The sequence below is a fragment of the Canis lupus genome, chromosome 28, assembly GCF_048164855.1.
Source record: "Canis lupus baileyi chromosome 28, mCanLup2.hap1, whole genome shotgun sequence".
In the NCBI taxonomy this organism is placed as follows: Eukaryota; Metazoa; Chordata; class Mammalia; order Carnivora; family Canidae; genus Canis; species Canis lupus.
Genome location: NC_132865.1, coordinates 15,323,565 through 15,337,883, shown reverse-complemented (window position 1 = coordinate 15,337,883; position 14,319 = coordinate 15,323,565). Strand labels below are relative to the sequence as shown.

The 14,319-nt window shown below is 35.6% G+C and overlaps 1 long non-coding RNA gene across 1 annotated transcript; it reads left to right on the top strand.

Annotated features, from left to right (window-relative positions):
* The first annotated feature begins 4,249 nt into the window (after positions 1-4,249).
* On the top strand, positions 4,250-12,420 carry LOC140620227 (uncharacterized). Its single transcript, XR_012020006.1, has 3 exons — positions 4,250-4,333; positions 7,686-7,780; positions 10,420-12,420. It is a non-coding gene; the product is annotated as an uncharacterized lncRNA (long non-coding RNA).
* The last annotated feature ends 1,899 nt before the right edge of the window (positions 12,421-14,319 follow it).

Below are 14,319 nucleotides of genomic sequence, written 5' to 3'. Positions count from 1 at the left end.
AATTCTCTTTTTTTTTGAAACGCAACGTATGTTTTATTTTTTATTTTTTTAAGTGTCTTATTTATTTATTTTTTTTAAAGGAACACATTTGGGAGACTAGTACCAACTTATTTCAGGACTTAGAAGAAAGCTACTACTACAGTCAAGAGTAATATTGGCATAATGATAGGTAAATATATCTATAGAATAGAATTGAGAGTCCAGAAACATACTCATATGTATATGATTAGTTGATTTTTTACAGAGTTACAAAGGGATATAGTGGAAAAAGGATTGCATTTTTAACAAACAGTGCCAGGTAAATTATTTATATACAAAAACAAACCAAAACCAAATGACATGATCTATATCAGGTACACCACACAAAAATTTACTCAAAATGGACTACAGACTTAAATATAAAATCTAAGAACATAAAACTTCTAAAAAAAAAGCACAAGAGAAAACCTTTGTGACTTTGGGTTAGGCAGAGACTTCTTAGCTATGACACCAAAAGTATAAGCCATAAATAAAAAAAAATAATAAAATTGCATTTTGTCAAAATTAAGAACTTCTCCTTTTCAAAAGACATTGTTAAGATGAAAAGACAAGCTATAAACTAGGAGAACATATTTGCAAATCACATATCTAAGAACTTATATGTATGTAGAATATATTTTTAAAAATCTCAAAACTCAGTAGGACAACAAAAACTCAATATACAAAGGATAAAAGATTTAAATAGATACTTCCTCAGAGAAGATACACAAATCTCAAATAAACATAAGAAAGAAAGCTCAATATCATTAGCCATTAGGGAAATGAAAAACAAAACCACAATGAGATCCTACTGTATACCTATCAGAAGGTTTAAAATGTAAAAGACGGACCATCCCAAGTGCAGACTAGGATGTGGAGCAACTGGAAATCTCATGCATTGCTGTTAGGGATGTAAAATGATACAGCCATTTTGGAAAACACTTCAGTAGACTCATAATGTTAGTTATACACTTACCATAAGACCCAGCCATCTCATTTCTAGGTATTTATACAAGCTTAATGAAATTCTGTGCTCTCACAAAAATCTGTGCACAAATATTTATAGTGGTTTTATTTATAATTGCTCCAAATTGGGAACCACCCAAATGTCCTTCAGCTGAAGAATGCATAAACAAATCTGGTACATCCATACAAAGGAATAAAATTACTACTCAGTATAATGTATGAACTACACACAGCATGGATGATTCTTATGTGCATTTTACTAAGTGAAAGAATCCAGAATCAAAAGGCTACATTCTGTGGTTTCATTTTTATGATATTCGAAAAGGCAAAACTATAAGGAGGTAAGATAGATCAGTTGTTGCAAGGAACTAGGGACTGGTGGAGGTCCTGACAACAGAGGGTCATAGGGGAGTTTTTTGGAGTGAAGGAATTGTTCTCTGTTTTGATTTTGACAATGGTTACATGATGGCGTGTTTTTGTCAAAAACTGCTGAATTATGCATTATGAAACAGGGTAAATTTTACTGTATATAAATTATACCTTAATTTTTTTAAGTGTCAGAATAAAGAACAAAAAAGTCTGTGTATGATGACCAGTTGCTTCCCTCATGAATGTAATTCTTAATATTCATAAAAATTACCCCACATTGATTCAACTCTTGTTGAATTCCAACTCAGCACTCAGTAATGCCCTGGATAGCAGCTTTGTCCTGTGCCGACTCATTTGTACTTGAACATCTAATCCCTGTATTCTGGCTTCACTTGAGACACTTTGAGGATAAAGTGAAGGGTGTGTCTTATTTGACGTGGAGAAATCCAATGGCCAAAGCAAGGACAAGCAATGTTCCATCACTGTGGGAGTGACTTACGTCACATATAAAGAAGTTCCCCACAGATGAGTAGTAGGAGACCCTAGAATGGTTGCAAAGGAAACTATAAGCACTTTTCCAGAACCTTAAGGAAAGAATATGGGCATCTGATTCTTATGAATTTGCTCACGCATCACATACTTCCTGAATATCTCCAGAGCACAAGGCACAGGCAAGGCTTCTGGCGCACATATACGAAAACTGAGTAAAATTCTGTCCTCCATAGGGGCACCTGAGTGGCTCAATCAGTTAAGTGTCTGACTCTTGATCTCAACTCAGGTCTTGATCTGAGTTGTGGGTCCAAACCCCACATTGAGTGTAGAGGTTACTAAAAGAAATAAAAGAGATCTGTCTTCCATAAAAAGAAGGAAGCTATGATATACAATTATGAAAATAAATCCACATGTAGCTAGCTCGAATTTTAACTTTGGAAGTGCTAAGTCAACATAGTCATCATTTGCAGACATTTATCTCTCCCAACAGAATAAAATGTTGCAAGTATTTTAAAATAAGTATGTATTTAGGAAGTAAAGATGTAGCATGATTCAAAACATTAGTGACTCAGGCCTGTGAGATATGAAGTGCTGCTCTAAGAGTCAGGACAACAAACTGATTAGATCTGGAAATACATATTTAGTCTTTTTCATGAGACCATCGATTTCTTTTAACTGACTCCTAATTAGGGAATATATAGTAATTAATACAAATTAGCTTAGAGTTACAGTTACTTTTAAGTTACAGCTTACCAGTTACAGTAGAGTTACTGCCTACTTTCCTATAAATTATGTATAGGAAAATTCATATACTGACTTACAAACATAAGAATTTGAGATTAAAATGCTCTGTGATATGCAGTGTTTCATAACAAAGCTAGTTTATTTAATACATTCTTTTGGAAACTTTTTAACATCTTGTTGAAATTACACATTACATAAACATAAATCATTTGGATAAGTCAATTAATGTAGAATATAAAGCAAACAAGACTCCTAAACTCCTGTTTATGGGCATGCTTTTCTGTGTTTATGACTATAATTCACAAAGTACAAATCTGAATAGCCATCCCTTTGGGAATCTGGAAATGTTCTAGCATCTGCTATAAAGAATGTAGTATCCATGTTTACTGCAAAGGTGTGAGCGGAGTTCTAACATGGAAAGCAACCCTGACAATCTAGTCTCATTCAACATATACCTCAATGGCTGCCAGTGGGGACACCATTGCTATTCTCCTTCCTCTTTTCCCCTTGAGCACTCAGGCTTCTGTTGATGACCAGGAGGCACAGAGTGATTTATTGAGTAACATTAAGGTCCTCAATCTGTGGCTAACAAATAGCTGTAGAGGTCAGGGTTCGTGGAAGGATAGGGTAGACGAGGTGGGCAAAAGAGGAGGGGAATTATGTGGCAGGCATGATTCTAAGGTGATTTGATGCTTTGTTTAATTATCACAATAAGCCAGAGAAATAGGTGATAATATCTTTAAGTCATATGCACGCAGCCAGATTTAGGTGAATCTCTATGGTGTTATTTTTTTAAAGATTTTTTTTTTTAATTTATTTGACACAGAGAGAGAGAACACAAGTAAGGGGAGAAGGCAGAGGTAGAAGCAGGCTTCCTGCTGAGCAGGGAGTTTGATGCGGGCCTGGATGGGCCCAATCCCGGGACACAGCAGGGCCAAAGGCAGACGCTTAATGAGCCACCCAGGCACCCCCTCTATGGTGTTATTTAAAGGATGTCTGCAAGTACCAGGAAGACCTGCTCCTTACTGCCCCTCTAAGTCTTTTCATCTGCTTTTCTTAAATTCCTGAGACTCTGATCACCTCCATCAGGTTCAGGCAGTATTCTGTAGTGTTACCCACTTAGGAGAAGGCATATATATTAGTGTGACCTAAGGTGCTTGGTAAAGATACAATTAACTGTGCCCCACTTGTGTTTGCCAATTGCTAGGACTGAGAATGTGGGAGTGAGAAATTGCTTTCCCTTAATCATAAATGATCTGTATTTTTGGTAACATTTTATTCATGTGCTTTTAAATAATAATGAGTGACAATAATAGGAATATATTAAGAATCATTTTTCTGTCATACGGTTATCCTAAAAATTTCAGTGGTTTTCTGTGAAAAAAGATCAATAAATGCATGGTTATTTTTCTTTATTAATATATTGTTACAAGATTATATATTTCAATAGCATGCAGAAATATTCTGTACTTGGTATAAACTTTGGGAAAGGAAACATTAAAATGTGGGAATATTAATATGAAATGAATATATGAGAATCATTAAAAATAGATAATACCACAAATATTAAATATTTTTAAATTGCTTTAAAATGAAATTTTAAAACATACAAAGCATTCATTGCCATGATAGTCTTTTTTGTTGTTTTTCCTTGACAGATATTCTGGATGTAGAAAATGTTCTTTCATTTTCGTGGAATTGTTAAGAAAGCATGCAAAGGCTTCTTCAATTTGGGCACATTAGGGTATATATGCTTTATATAAGCTATTTTCTGTTCTTCCTCTTTTTTTTAAGATTTTATTTATTTATTTTACAGAGAGAGTACAAGTAGAGTGGCAGGCAGAGGGAGAGGGAGAAGCAGACTCCCTACTGAGCAGGGAGACTGATGCGGGACTCTATCCCGGGGCCCTGGGGTCAGGACCTGAGCAGAAGGCAGATGCTTAACCGACTGAGTCACCCATATGAAACTATTTTCTTCTTATACCAGGAAAATACTTTGTCTGCTCGAACTGATTGTATTTGTTTGTTTCTGGTTGAAATTTGTATTAATTCCATTAATCTGTATTCACTTGTAACATATATTCAAATACAAGAAAATGCTAGGGAATATTATTGAGTAGTATTCAAATGACAAAATATCTGGATCTCCCAAGCAAGATTTATAGGAGTACAGTGAATTATGTATCAGAAAGGACTAATTTTGTTTCTAAAACTTATTTCTTGAGATACCCTTCATAAAAGTATATTATACATAAACATTAATAGTTATATTAATTGCAAGAATGACTCACTGTTAACAGCAGACAGGACCATGAATGCACATTCTAAATATGACAATAGGTCTAAGCAATACTGGCTGATGGGATTCTAACTACTAGCTGGTTCCCTCCTACTTTCTCCAGTCTTGGTTTTTGTGGGAAACAAAGGCAGAAGAAAAATTATTAAATTTCCTTACTACCAACAGCCCATTGACAAATCCTTGAAACAGGTAGGGTGACATTCCTCTAGGAATTCAGCTGCCTCGATGTTAATATTTTGCTAAGGGCAAAAGGAAACCTTAGCCCAACCTCCAGGATCCTTAAGTCTACTTTAACATATAAAAATTCCTTTGGAAATTTCCTTTATCTCTACCCTGCCTCTCCTTGCCCCAAGATAGATGTAGGCAATCATCTTCCAAGCATATGACCCACCAAAGAGTCTCATAACTGAGTTTTTAATAAACAGTAATAAATGACTTATTCCTACCAATAGTTAACCCCCTCAGAATCTGGGAAACCTTGTTTCCAAAATACCTGGGAGGTTTACGCTATCCCTAACTTCCTCCCAACCTGAAAGTATATAATGAGCCACTCCTCATGACCCTGGTGCACCTCTTTCTGCCCACAGGTCCTGTCCCTGTGCTTTAATAAAACCACCTTTTTGCACCAAAGATGGTCTCAAGAATTCTTACTTGGTCATCTACTTCGAACCCTAATATCTTTCCTACATCACTGGTTCCTAAAATTGTTGACCTTGGCTTTCTGCTCTGAATGTCAGTGTTTTCTGCTTTTGCTTGAGTCAGTCAATTTCTTTAAACCAGGATAGACTCTACATCTATTGTTAAGCTTTAAGTCTTGCAAAAGAATTATAATACCTTTTTGTGTATTCCTGATTTTCTTAAAATAATTTTTCTCTGAATTGGGAAAAACACTTACATTTCCTGAGAAACACCAGGAAGGAATTCTCACATGGAAACACTATGCCTCACATCAGAGATTTCAACAGATTGAGGCAAGACCTGCGAGTCCTCATTTTTTTAAAGATTTTATTTATTTATTCATGAGAGACACACAGAGGCAGAGACATAGGCAGAGGGAGAAACAGGCTCCCTGTGGGTAGCCTGATATGGGACTGAATCCTAGGACCCCAGGATCATGCCTTGAGCCAAGGCAGATGCTCAACCACTGAGCCACCCAGGCACCTTGAGAGTCCTCATTTTTAACAAAATTCCCAATCACCAAAGTTTATAAACTACTAGATTGCCTTTTACAGGTGTTTTTCATTAAAGTATAAATATCTCCAGGCGGGGTAGTAAAATAAATCATTATAAATCACTACCACCTTAATGAGAATATGTTGCCTCATAGCTCTACTTTAAGGCAGAAAGCTGAAAGATTCTGAAGGAAGTGGGTTTCTAACAGAGGTTTTGGAGAAGAAAGGGTAATTATGAGACCAGGTGTAGGTGAGCATTTCTTTGGAGCATTCTGACCACCTATGGAGAGAAGAAAGCGAAGTAAATAAAAGCGAAGAAGTAGAGAGGAAGCTTATCTGAAACAGTAATTTTAGAAGATTAATTTAAGCTACCTCATCATTTAGCCCAGGCGTTTTCTACTAAAACCGAGAGCTTAGGAAAGGAAGGAAGTATGGGATTGTGATCGCCTCCTGGCAGGTGGGGACATCAGGGAGTTCCAGTGGGAATAGAGCTCTAGCAGTCTGAGTTATCAGACAAATGGTTTGGTGGGAGGAGTATAACGTGATGTGGTCATCAGCCTCAAAGTGAGGATTCTAAGTTAGGGGTCTGTATTGGACCGGTAGCTACTTAAAGGAAAGCAAGGTAGGCTTTTTAGTGAAAAGATAACAGAGAGGTGCGCCTGGGTGGCTCAGTTGGTTGTGTCTGCCTTTGGCTCGTGTCATGATCCCAGGGTTCTGGGATGGAGCCCTGCATCAGACTCCCCGCTCAGAGGAGTCTCCTTCTCCTTCTTCCCCTCTCCCTGCTCACTTTTGTGTGCTCTCTCATTCTATCTCTCAAATAAATAAATAAAATCTTAAAAAAAAGAAGAAGAAAAGAAAAGAAAAGGCACTGGAAAATCCAGAGAAAGCTGCTGTTGTGTTAGGCACATTGAGTCAGAACAGCATGATGCTTTGAATCCGGAAGATCCTGTTAGAAGGTGTTTCAAATTCTTTTTTGCTGCAAATGCATCTGTGCACAGGTATTCCCAATAATACCAGGAAATTACTTATTCTGAACAAGGGCTAACAATGACAAAATGGGTTGTATTCTGTAGGATTTGGTAATTTAGCCCTGACACCAAAGTGTAGCCCATGGATCAGCAGCATCAGCATCACCTGGGAGCTTGTTACATAGCTTGTTCATAGTAAGTCCTATCCCAGGCCCGTTGTATCAAAATCTGCATTTTAACTGAATATCCAGGTGATTGCATGTCATTAACGTTTGAGAAGCCCTGGAGTAGGACAAGAAGTCTCAACCGCAACATGTTTCAGAATTAGCTGGAAGGTGAATTCAAGCAGAGAGTGTTTGATCCCATCTCTAGGGTTTCTGATCCAATTAATATAGGATAAAGCCCAAGAATTTGCATTTCTAACAGGCCTTCTAGAAGTTGATGCTAATGTTGCTGGTTCAGGTGTGAAATTTTAGGAACCACTACTTTAAGTAATATCAACTCTGTTATATAGCCTCTAGTTTCCATATTTGTCTTAATTTTTTTTTTCTTAAGAAAAAAAATAGCTTGTTCAGTTGCCTGGTTCTCCTATTTTATTTCATGCTGTATAATATGTCGGCTGTAACGGTCACTAACTGTTGGTAATGTTTCTTTCAGTTTATAGCTGCGATTTTGTTATAACATTAAAACAAGCCTCAGGATGGATGCGTCATCTACAGACACTTCTTATATGGAAATCTCATCAATCCTAGGTGATTCTTTAACCACTGAGTTCTATGCCTGATTTTATATGACTCTCTTAGCTGTAGCTGATTGGACTAGGGTAGGTCTGGAGGTTCATGGACAGTCAAGCTATATTTTGGAAAGCAGCTACTGGAAGCATATTGTAAAGAAATCTCTGTCCAAATAATAAAGATGGTGAATAATTGTACTTATTTTTTCCACTTGGAAATTTAAATTGGCTGTATAAGGAGAGAATTTTACAGGTTTCAGAAGGACAAGTCAAAAGATACATTGAGAATTCACTGTTTGCAGGGCCAAAGAGGCAATAAGTGTTCTTCTAAGAGCAGAATTTATGAGGAAAGGACCAGGCAAGGGCTAGGCTAGGTATAGAGTTTTGGAGACTTGGTTCATATTTACAAACCTCAAGTACTGAGATATAGAGGTGAATGTCAATGATACTTACCTAAATATGTACACAAATATGAACTCTATTCTCTGTTTAGGATTGAATTTGAGAATTGCTCTGTCTGTCCTGATCTTTTATTGATGATTTGGCAAATCTCACTATAGTAGGGACAGATTCTTAACATTATATAATTACTCAGCTAATAAATATAGCTGGGGCTTTGATGAAGATAACATTCTTGTGGTTATTAGTGGTCTTAGTCAAATATTTACAAAGCCCTCTACTTTCTGGCTCCCTCTTAAGTGTGCAGTAGATTAGTCAGGATTCTAGGAGGAAAAAGATGACACAAACAATAATTGAGAAATGTTTAATAAAAATATTACTGTTAGAGTTTACAGAAAGCAATAAATGACAAGACAGAAGGCTAGAGCTAACAACGGGAGAGATCTGTTATCCCCAGGGCTGGAGGGACAAGGGGAGGGAATGGTTACCTGGTTTCAGAATCTGAAGAGGGTAGCTGAATGGAGAGGGCTACCTCCCTGGAAATTGGGAACTCAGTGGGTGAACACAGTTTATCCACAGTGACCCCAGAGGGAGGGACATACGGGAACAAATAATGCAACTCATTCTCTTGCCTTCCAGTTACTTGCTGGCACCTTCCAGTGTTTGAACCCATTTGGAAGTCCTAGGACAAGAAAGCAGCCTTCTGCATGTATAGAAGTGTACAGAATACATCTAGAGAAATGAGATACTTAGCAAAGATGTAGTAGAGTAGATAGTTCTCCACAATGACTCCTGAGAAAAAGTAATATATATCACTTCTGGGACAGAGCATTTAACTATTGGTGCAAGACCCTTCAGAGCTCAAGAGTTATTTCAGACTGTGACTCCTTTGTCAGTCTGAGTTGTTGGGTAATGACACCCAGAACAGAGCTTCCAGTTAACTCTTGATGGGCATACACTATGAATGGGCATAAAATATGATGGGCATATAATATGAATAAAAAATGAACCATCTAAAGTCACTAGGATTGTGGGATTATCTGTTATCACAGCATAACCTATATTACTAATACAGATGTTGTTACCAGTAACTGGTGTATTGTTATAACCAAATAACTACAAAGTCTGTCATTACTTAGGAGACATAATGTAAAATAAGGGAACTACTATTTGAAGCTGGAAGGATGGTAATTCATATTATTTAGTGGTTAAATATATGGTAAAACCATAATCTACATTCATCTGCCAGGCAGATAATATACCAAATGAAGTTGTAACTTTAGGGAATAAAGTTGTAACAGAAAAGTGAATGGATATGTGGGGTTATAGTAATATTTGATATTTGACAGAGAAGGATGACAAGAAAGAGGGAGAAAAGAGAGAAATCAGGTAAAGAGAGATACTGAGAAAAATGAGAAAGAAGAAAAGAAGTAACCAACTTGCAAGAAGTAATTAAAGAAAATAGTTAAGAATTGTAGCCACAGAGTCTTGTAAGAGGCAGCTAATTCTCATCTAAAACTGGTGAAAAGTAAAACTGAGACAACTTTGACAAATAAAGGCCAATTAGAATTCATTCTGTGGCAAGTTTCAAACTTAAAATATGGCTGCCACCCTCATTGTAAAGTCTCTGAATGGATTAAAAAAAATCTTACAGCAATGGTCCAAATTAGGCTATAGTATCCAGGAGGCATAGTCATTTGAACAAAATGACTGAGAGAAAAGAGATTAAGCATGTGATTCTCCCAAAATCTGAAAGGATCAAGTATCTTGTAATTAAGGCAGGAGAAAAAAGAGGGTTGGAGGGATAAAATATCAAAGAAAGAATAAATCTAAGAAAGGATGACTTAAAAATGATGGTACATATGGAGCTGACTTAAATAGGGAAAAAGTCTACGAAGTTTTAAAAGAGTTATATTGCTAAATAAGCCATAAGCTTTGACTAAAAATTCTGTGACAATTGTGCGACTGTTGTTATCTTGTCCTTGTATCACCATTGGATATTGGGTTGATGTTTGTAGATAACTTTTGAGTTCATTGATCTTCAGATCAAGAGGAGCTAGACACACTTGATGTAAAAGAGATGCTGATTTTGCATTTGATGCCAAGCCTGGATGGGTTGTGGAATTGATTCCCTGCAGGGAGAGGATAAATATTTCTTTTCTGAAGGAGGGAGAGGAGTTGAGTATTTGGTAAGTATGTTTGACTGTAGTATTCATTAGTGCTATTTGGCAAAAGTTTTTTTGTTTCTTTTCCTTCTAGGAATTCATTAACTTCTCAGAACTGGTCATCCTGACCGTGTAACTGGATGCAGCCAGGTGAATAGTTTTGGCCAGTGAGCTGTGAGGAGGAGATGAGGCATGAAAATTTCTGGCTGACACAAAATTCTCCAAAGCTCTTTACCTATGTCACTGGGACCAGCAATTTTCCAGAGAAATGGGCCCTGCAATTTGGATCCAGAGTAAGAACAATTCAGAACAAAGAACCACCTTGATTCACAATAGACAGGTAATATGAATGAGAAATTTTCTTATAGTATTTTAAGCCTCTTTGATTTGGGAAACAATCTGGCACAGCAGCATAACATTTTTCCTGACTGATATAAAAATAGTTGATTCTTGTGGGGAAGTAAGATTGAAGTAGAATATCCTTTCTGAAAAGAACTTTTTCTCACCATATATTTAAGGTTGAACAAGGAATTTACAGATTATGACTCTTTGTAGATTATATAAATCTTGTTTCAGATAATAACACGATAGAGTTAAAATTAGTTGTTTTCATTCCTAGGTGAGTGTGGGATGGAGATGGTTATATAATTTTGTGAACAAAGTTGTTTATAAAATTGACCTTATAAAGCTGCTTACAGCTGACAATAGCTCTTATATTTCATGTTTATATTGTAAGTCAGTATATCACTAGGTGAAATACTGTTTATTTGCATCTGAAATTTCTTTTAAAGATGCTTCCTATATCAAGGTATAGTACGATCAACATGGACACTTACCTGAGCATCCACACTGAGTGAATATGATCTGGGCTGTTTGCGGAATTCTTTCACAGTAGCTCTATCCAGGAGATGTTCATCCACAGAAAGACAAAATAAAAGGGTGTCTCAAGGTTAGAACATTCATCCTCCTTAGCTAGAGTACAGATAAAGTAGATTTCTCTCCTATATGAGTGCTCTCTGAAAGCATTACTATTGCTTCATCTCTATTCATGAGAACTTTAAAAGACAAATTCTAGAAAGAAGTTGTCTTTCTTTACATTGGCTTCTTTAAGGCTCAAAGACTTGGAATTCAGGACAGAATGAAAAGCATTTCAAATACCGTATCTACTGGCATTGGAGGAAAAAAAGGTTTTATTCCCCCATGAATTGTCATAGAAGGAAATGAAACTTGCTAAAAACATATCTGCTATAAAACTATAACAGAAAAGAAAAAAGAGTACTATTTTTCTGAACTTTATCATTGTAATCTTTCTATGAATTCTATTAAACTGAGATCCCTGCAGAAATGACATAATTGGCCAATATATTTGTGGTGTAGGTTGCATAAATTTATAGAAATTATTATGGTTAGTGCTGTGAAATGATTTAGTTGTTGCCTTTCACTTACTTTCTTCTTTCAATGTAACTAAGCACACAACAAACTTTTAAAACCTGTGCAACAAGGGGAAATGAGTATAATATGACTGGGAATTTTGAAATAAAACTTTGTAAGAGATCAGCACTGGTTTATCCAAACATTTATCCTATTAGTGCTTTCTGGTGTAACAATTAGAGGTATTAAAAGTTCTAATATTACTTGATAGACATTTGCATGTTTGGAATAGTAAATATGGTAAAATGTTGCAAGTTACTGCCTCATATTCATTAGTATTAAATATTTGTGAGGGGTAATTATCTTGAATTTCTAATAGAGAACAATAAGTACAAGTATTTTTATTCTAACACACATTTTACAGCATTGGGCACTTATGGTTTCATAGTTTCAGTAGGTTAAAATAATACTAATTTAAAACAAAATAGGTAGAAGTATTAAATACATCTATATATACTGAACTAAAGGAAGATCTATAATCTTAGGAAAAATTTAAAATAAAAGTTCAAATTAATGGACATAGTATGATCTGATTCTCATAAAAGTAATGTAATCTATATATATCACGTATCATACATTATATGTATATGTTATATATTATATACAAATCTGTATAGCTATAGGTGATACATGTTCGTACATATAGGGACCAAAGTAGTGGTTATCCAAGTGTGTCTGCAGATTCTTAACCTTTTTTTTTAACATCCCCCTATAGTTTTACTTGTCACTGAAAGCATGTAATACTTTGTAATTCAAAAAAGTAATAAAGAAAATATAAACAATTATAAAACAGAGAACAAGTGAAAGGATCAAGTATGCCTTGGTATGTTTGTGTTTGATAAGGTATGCCTGCTTTTTTCCCTTTTATTCGTACTAAGTATAATTAAAATCATTACCTGTGATATCAACCCAAATATAATTCTCTGAATTACAGTTTTAATTCATTATTATTCAAAACAAATTTACTAAAGTTCCATGCCTATTTTGGCAGTTTAAATAATTTAATGTTTAAAATAAGTTTAAAAATGCCCAGTTATACAGAGAATATATTATCTTTACCCCATTAAACTTTGCTAAAATTTTTTAAATTTAACTTAGCCTTTCTGTAAACCATGAACAATTTTCATTTTTGCCCTTTAGAAGAACAATTTGTGTTATGAATATTTTGGAAAGTGGTTCAGCTGTTTAGATAACAATAATAGATTTTCCTCAGTAATTTTGCTTTTTGGAGTTTAATCATGCTCTAAAGCACACTTAATTTGTGGATTAGAGCTTTTTGAACAACACAATTACCAATACAATTACAGAGTCCTGTGGAAATTATTTGCAAGGCAAAGAACAAGGGGGTCAGTACAAATGTTCCAGGCAGTATCAGTGAAGCAGATGCGATGGATATATGATCAGTAGCCAAAAGCCTATTCTTAAATAGAACTTGTTCGTGTATTTTTTAAAAAGATTTTATTTTTTTATTCATGAGAGACATAGAGAGAGAAAGGCAGAGACTTAAACAGAGAGAGAAGCAGGCTCCATGCAGGGAGCCCAACGTGGGACTCGATCCTGGGACTCCAGGATCATGCCCTGAGCTGAAGGCAGACGCTCAACCACTGAGCCACCCAGGTGTCCATGTTTGTGTATTTTTGTATTCATTTATTTGCAAAATCTTTGTTGAACACCTACTGTGTTTCATGCACTGACTATATGCTAGACCATAGCTTTATAATGATAAACCAATGCAAACATACCCCTGCCTCACAGAACTTTTAAGAATAAATCAAATGTAGGAGCTTTTTCACCTGACTCCTATTTAACTGACACCCCTCATTCCCTGATGCTTTACATTACTCTATAAAACTTAATGACTGAGGTGCCAGACATGTAAACAGTAGCAAGGAGTGTGCTGCACATTAATATGCTCACTTTTTGTTCCCACCCATTCAATTGTGTCCTTATGCCATCAGATGAGTTTGTTCCTAAACAAGTTCCTTAAACAAGTTTTGTTACTTTAATTATGTAATTCAATAATGATAGCATGAAGAAACATAATATGAATGCAAATAGAAAATCGTTGCTTTGAAATTTAAGTAGGTTGTTTTAGAAAGAATTGGTAAAGGGTTATTACTTAGTATAATGGTAGTTTCTAGTTTTGGAGACCAGAAAACATCCTTGAGCAAATGACAGTTGAGTCATGGTGTGTCAGACAATGGGCCAACTCAGTGTAGGTAATTTTGGGGACATAGGTGGGAATGGCATGTGATACACTTCTATGTAGGAAAGGTTCTATGACATCTTTGAAAGTCTAGTGAAGTAAAGAGAGTTCAGAGAAGAGGGATATAAAGTAATTAATTTGAATAGGAAGGATCTAGATTATGTAGTACCTGAAGGGCCACAGCAAAAACTAGGGTTTCTGTTCTAAGGGCATTAGGAAGCCTTTAAAGGGTATGATGTGAAGAAAGAAAGAAGAAAAAAAAAGAAAGAAAGAGAAAGAAAGAAGAAAGAAAGAAAGAAAGAAAGAAAGAAAGAAAGAAAGAAAGAAAGAAAGAAAGAAAGAAAGGAAGGAAGGAAG